General features: G+C 38.8%; 1 non-coding gene across 1 annotated transcript; it reads right to left on the bottom strand.

Moving 5' to 3' along the window:
• Positions 1 to 5,534: 5,534 nt before the first annotated feature.
• On the bottom strand, positions 5,535 to 5,607 carry Trnar-ucu (transfer RNA arginine (anticodon UCU)). The gene has a single exon. It is a non-coding gene; the product is annotated as a tRNA-Arg (tRNA).
• Positions 5,608 to 6,501: the final 894 nt, after the last annotated feature.

Below are 6,501 nucleotides of genomic sequence, written 5' to 3'. Positions count from 1 at the left end.
TTCATTATAGGTCTCTTTGTCATTAAAATTTATTTTATACTTTTTAGTTCGATTGACAATAAAAACGCGTTTTTTAGTTTTTTTAAACTATTTTTTATTTTGTATAATCATTATTGGAATTTATTTTTTTTAAATAATCCTTTTCAAATGTTGTTCGTTCATCCATAAACATCAATTTTGAATGACTCACTGGCGGACTTCGGTCGGTATCTCGTGAATAGCTTTAATAATGTTGGCTTCCAAAGTCTCAATTGAAGCTGGTTTACCTACAAAGCTACAAAACATTTAGATTTTACATACCCCCACATATAAAAATCCAACGGTGTGATATCCCACGACCTTGGTGAACAATCCACTGGTTCGAGACGAGAGATAAATTGGTCAACGAAACGACGACACAGTAAATCCCTTATTTCACAGATTTTATGGCAGTATGGTAAGTAGCGCCGTCTTGTTGGAACCAAATGTTGTGGAGTTTACGGGCTTGAATTTCGTTTATCATTGCCCGATACCGTCCGCCATTCGCTGTTATATTGGCGTCAGCCTCGCCTTTGTGAAAACATGGAGCGTTGATTCCTCCAACCCATAGGTCACACCAATTTTTTGTTTTCAATGGATGTAATGGCTGCTCGATTAACTTCGGGTTGCTCTTTAGCTTAGATACGGCACATTTTGCTTATTGAAAGGTCCATTAAGCCAAAAATAGGTCTGATCGTTGAACAAAATTCAAGTCCCAAAATGTGGATCTTTGGCGAGTTTTTAAGAGCCCAACGACTGAAATTATGACTCTTTGGAAGATCGGTCTTTGCATAAAATCGCCCAAGTAGTGCCATCAGACAGGTCAAGTCGTTGAGATCGACGCCTCAGCAAAACTCTCATTTACAGCCTCAATATTCTCTTCACTTCGGTCTATACGTACTTTAATCGGTCGTGTATCATCCAGTAATGTAAAACTATTCTCAATTTTGCCGAATGGTGCGTTCGGTAAGACGGTTTTGTACACTATAAGTTGGTCTGAGTGCGTGATGAACACTTTTCGCAGAACGTCGATTTTCGTAATCTATACTTCTATACTAATATTATAAAGAGGAAAACTTTGTTTGTTTGTTTGTTTGTTTGTTTGTTTGTAACGAATAGGCTCAAAAACTACTGGACCGATTTTAAAAATTCTTTCACCATTAGAAAACTACATTATCCAAAAGTAACATGGATTACATTTTATTTTGGAAAAAAATAGGGTTCCGTAAGATATTTGGATTTTTCGGACACAAACTGAAAAAAATCTTATACATAAAATAAAGTCTACTTTTTGTGTGTGTTTGCTAACCGGCCGTGTCTACACCGAATTAAACCAAACTTACACACAATGTTAAGAAGGTATTGAAGATGGTTTCCGTATAGTTTGGATACCTATTGGTGGATAGGGCTCGAGATATAGGTCAAAACGTGGACCCGGGTACCCTTCGGATGTGTATGTACAATATGGGTATCAAATTGAAGCTGTTGGTGAATACTTTAGTACAGAGTATTTTTCATACCGCTCCGTGACTGGGGTCTCGAGATATAGGTCAAAACGTGGACCCGGGTAACCTTTGGTTGTGTATGTACAATATGGGTATCAAATGAAAGCTGTTGATAAGTGCTTTAATACGGGGTAATTTTCATACCTATTGATGACTAGGGTCTGGAAATATATGCCAAAACGTGGACCCGCCGTGTCTTTGCACCGAATTAAACCAAACTTACACACATTGTTAAGGAGGTATTGAAGATGGTTTCCGTATAGTTTGGATACCTATTGGTAGATAGGGTCTCGAGATATAGGTCAAAACGTGGACCCGGGTAACCTTCGGATGTGTATGTACAATATGGGTATCAAATGGAAGCTGTTGGTGAATGCCTTAGTACAGAGTATTTTTCATGCCGCTCCGTGACTGGGGTCTCGAGATATAGGTCAAAACGTGGACCCGGGTAACCTTTGGTTGTGTATGTACAATATGGGTATCAAATGAAAGCTGTTGATAAGTGCTTTAATACGGGGTAACTTTCATACCTATTGATGACTAGCGTCTGGAAATATATGCCAAAACGTGGACCCGCCGTGTCTTTGCACCGAATTAAACCAAACTTACACACATTGTTAAGGAGGTATTGAAGATGGTTTCCGTATAGTTTGGATACCTATTGGTAGATAGGGTCTCGAGATATAGGTCAAAACGTGGACCCGGGTAACCTTCGGATGTGTATGTACAATATGGGTATCAAATGGAAGCTGTTGGTGAATGCTTTAGTTCAGAGTATTTCCATCCCCTCCGTGACTAGGGTCTCGAGATAGAGACCAAAACGTGGGCCCTAGAATGTGTTTGTACAATATGGATATCAAATGAAAGCTGTTGATAAGTTCTTTAATACGGGGTAATTTGCATACCTATTGATGACTAGGGTCTCGAAATATATGCCAAAACGTGGACCCGCCGTGTCTTTGCACCGAATTAAACCAAACTTAGACACATTGTTAAGTAGGTATTGAAGATGATTTCCGTATAGTTTGAATACCTATTGATAGATAGGGTCTCGAGATATAGGTCAAAACGTGGACCCGGGTAACCTTCGGACGTGTATGTACAATATGGGTATCAAATGGAAGCTGTTGGTGAATGCTTTAGTTCAGAGTATTTTTCATGCCACTCCGTGACTAGGGTCTCGAGATAGAGACCAAAACGTGGAGCCTAGAATGTGTTTGTACCATATGGATATCAAATTGAAGCTGTTGGTGAATGCCTTAGTACAGAGTATTTTTCATGCCGCTCCGTGACTGGGGTCTCGAGATATAGGTCGAAGCGTGGACCCGGGTAACCTTTGGTTGTGTATGTACAATATGGGTATCAAATGAAAGCTGTTGATAAGTGCTTTAATACGGGGTAATTTTCATACCTATTGATGACTAGGGTCTCGAAATATATGCCAAAACGTGGACCCGCCGTGTCTTTGCACCGAATTAAACTAAACTTACACACATTGTTAAGTAAGTAATGAAAATGGGTTTCGTAAAGTTTGGTTGTAATTCGGAGCACTGGCAACGGGTACAGCGTTCTTTTGAACCAGCCATAATGTCGCTTACTTTTTTAACGCTTGGGGCGGAACTGAACTGTCAAATTGACAGTGTGAGTTACAATGGGTCTATATTTCTTTCTGATTTGGATGCCATAAGGAAAAAACGTAAGTGCAACATGTAAAAATTGTTTGTGAATTTTTTTGGAGTGGATTTTGGAACAGTGAATAATTTCTTACGAAATTTGAGAATTTAATGTGAAATCCGAATGAAATTAAGCGTTCGTGGAAAAAAATTTTTTTTTCGTTTTTTTTTTTTGAAAAATATAAATGGATAATGGTTAAAAAAGCTCCAATGCTTAATAAAACATATAAATTGAAACGAAAAATTCATGGATGATCAGGAAAAAAGGCGATTGTTTATTCATATGCGTTGATTTGAAATTTAGAAACAATCTTCTTTTTTCCTGATTTTCAATTTATATTTTATATTTACTCAAAAACAAATAGAAAAACAAAACATATTGTTTATGCCAAAGCGCTTGAATAGAGAATAAAGAAATAAATAATATGAAAATCATATATTTTCTGTTCTAAACCATATCTATTCTATTTTAGTGTGCCCAGCGAAGGGGGCCGGGTTTGCTAGTATACAATATTTGTATGATTTATAGACGTTGTTGCGGAGTAAGTCTTTCGATGGTAAAATGTTAATGCATACCCGTGGTCTGTCGAAACCACCCTTATGGAAAAAGTGCGGCCAATCTTGTCACCCTTTCTGATAAAGAAACCAGCACATCTTTGTGTGGTGCTTGATAGCAACCTCGCTCAGAATGTTCCCTTAGGTGATGTTATCAACAAGGCGACGGGGGTATTTTTCGCCTGCACAAGTCGTTTTGTAAAACATGGGGTACATCTCACAACAGCTTACTAAGTGAAGGATTTTTTCGTCCTATACCATAAGTCCCCGTGCTCATATGAAATACTTCCAACAGAGTTACAGGGCTAAAAAGAAAAAAAATAGTATCACTACTAGTAATGAATAGAAGAAGGTATTGCCAACTTTTTTAAGGATGTGATGGAATTTCCAGAAATTTTAATTTAAATGCACACCTAAACCATAAACTTGTGTTTATTTTAATAGGACTATGAATAAGTTCGTGCGGTTTTTTTCGAAATTTGAAACTTTATTGACGTAAAATGGTTACAAATTTAATATTCAAAATATTGTCCATCGCTTACTACTACTTTTTCCCATCTTTCTGGCAATTCACGGATTCCCTTTGTGAAAAATTCGGTCGGTTTTGCCGCAATCCACGAATCGATCCATTTTTTGACTTCATCGTAATTACGGAAGTGCTGGTCAGCCAGGCCATGTTGCATCGATCGGAAGAGATAGTAATCGGATGGCGCAAGGTCTGGACTATACAGCGGGTGGGGTAGGACATCCCATTTGAGCGTTTCTAAGTATGTTTTGACCACTTGTGCAACATGTGGCCGAGCATTGTCATGTTGCAAAATAACTTTGTCGTGTCTATCGGCGTATTGCGGCCGTTTTTCTCGCAGTGCTCGGCTCAAACGCATCAATTGTCGTCGGTAGACATCCCCCGTAATCGTTTCATTCGGTTTCAGTAGCTCATAATACACAACACCCAGCTGGTCCCACCAGATACACAGCATAACCTTCAGGCCATGAATATTCTGCGCCGACGTCGATGTTGAAGCATGGCCAGGGTATCCATACGTTGCCCGACGTTTTGGATTGTCGTAATGGACCCACTTTTCATCGCCAGTCACAATTCGATGCAAAAAACCCTTTCTTTTGTGCCGTTGAAGCAGTTGTTCGCATGCCATAAAACGGCGTTCAACGTCTCTTGGCTTCAATTCATACGGCACCCAATGGCCTACCTTTCGGATCATTCCCATGGCTTTTAAACGTTTGGAAATGGTTGATTGATCAACTCCCAAAGTTTTTGCAACCTCTTCTTGCGTTTGAGCCGGATCTTGATCGAGCAATTCCTCCAATTCGGTATCCATGAACTTTGGCGGCGCACCCTCGCGTTCTTCGTCTTCCAAGCCAAAATCACCACTTTTAAAGCGTGCAAACCACTTCTGGCACGTTCGCTCAGATAGAGCATGCTCACCATAAACTTCCACCAAGATACGATGACTTTCGGCTGCTTTTTTCTTCATATTAAAATAATGAAGAAGAATTCCCCGCAAAAACACATTATTTGGCACGAAATTCGACATTTTCAAGTGTGGTAAAAATATTGTTGTTTACGCTTCAAATAAAAAACGTATACTGACGTTTGTGCCTTACGACAGTAGCTCTCCAATGAATGTTTGGAAATGTGGATCGATGGAATAATAATCAAGTTACGCCATCTGTTGTAAAACCGCACGAACTTATAAATAGACCTATTATCAAAACGCATCTTACGATGTATAGTAAGTGAAAATTAAAAAACTTACACAATCTTGAGCTCTTGCGGGATTCGAACCCGCGACCTTTGGATTAGAAGTCCAATATGCTATCCACTGCACCAAAGGGCTGCATTGAAATACCTTGAAAATAGCGTGACCAATATACTTGGCTTTTCACAGAAGGTCAAGAAGATGCCCCAGCGCAATCAGGAATTGTTGAATGACGTTAACAATGATCCAGATTTACTTAAAAGGGTCATAACTAGGTAACAAGAGTATATGGTTATGACATCGAAACCAAAGCCCAATCATCCCAATGGAATAGTTCAGGAGAGCCAAGATCAAAAATAGCACACCAAGTTCGATTAAATGTCAAAGTTTTACTCACTGTTTTCTTCGATTACCATGGCGTAGTGCATCAGGAGTTCTTACCACAAGATCGTACGGTAAATAAGAAGTATTCCTTAAAGTTATGCGTTTGCGTAAAGTAATAAGAAAAAACCGGCCGGAATTGTGGAAAAAAATCATGGCTCTTGCATCATAATAATGCACCTGCTCACTCATCTTTGCTTGTGAGAGATTATTTGGTCAAAAACAACACCGCTATAGTGCCTCAGCCACGGTGTTCACCAGGTTTAGCCCTCTGTGACTTTTTCCTGTTGCCAAAATTGACAAGACTTATGGAAGGAAGGCGTTTTGCGATTAAGGAGATAAAAACCGAATCGCTGAGAGAGCACAAGGTCATATCCTACCAAATGGTGCATATCAGAACAGCTAAATATTTTTTGAAAAAAAAAATTAAGATTCACCTCATTTTTTTATTACTCCTCGTATTGGTACTGTAGCGCAAAGTGTTGGTAAACAACATTCAACATCGATACCGTTCTCGGTAGACGTTCTCAATAGTTAGGCCTTCATGTTCGACAAATTTTACTTGTAGACGTGTAATTTAACAATTAGATGTAATTTTTACATGTAATTTTTACATCTAATTGTTAAGAACCATATTTTGAAAAAAAATAT

Source organism: Anastrepha ludens, chromosome 4 (genome assembly GCF_028408465.1).
Source record: "Anastrepha ludens isolate Willacy chromosome 4, idAnaLude1.1, whole genome shotgun sequence".
NCBI classification, from domain to species: Eukaryota; Metazoa; Arthropoda; class Insecta; order Diptera; family Tephritidae; genus Anastrepha; species Anastrepha ludens.
This window is presented reverse-complemented; position numbering and strand designations above follow the sequence as displayed.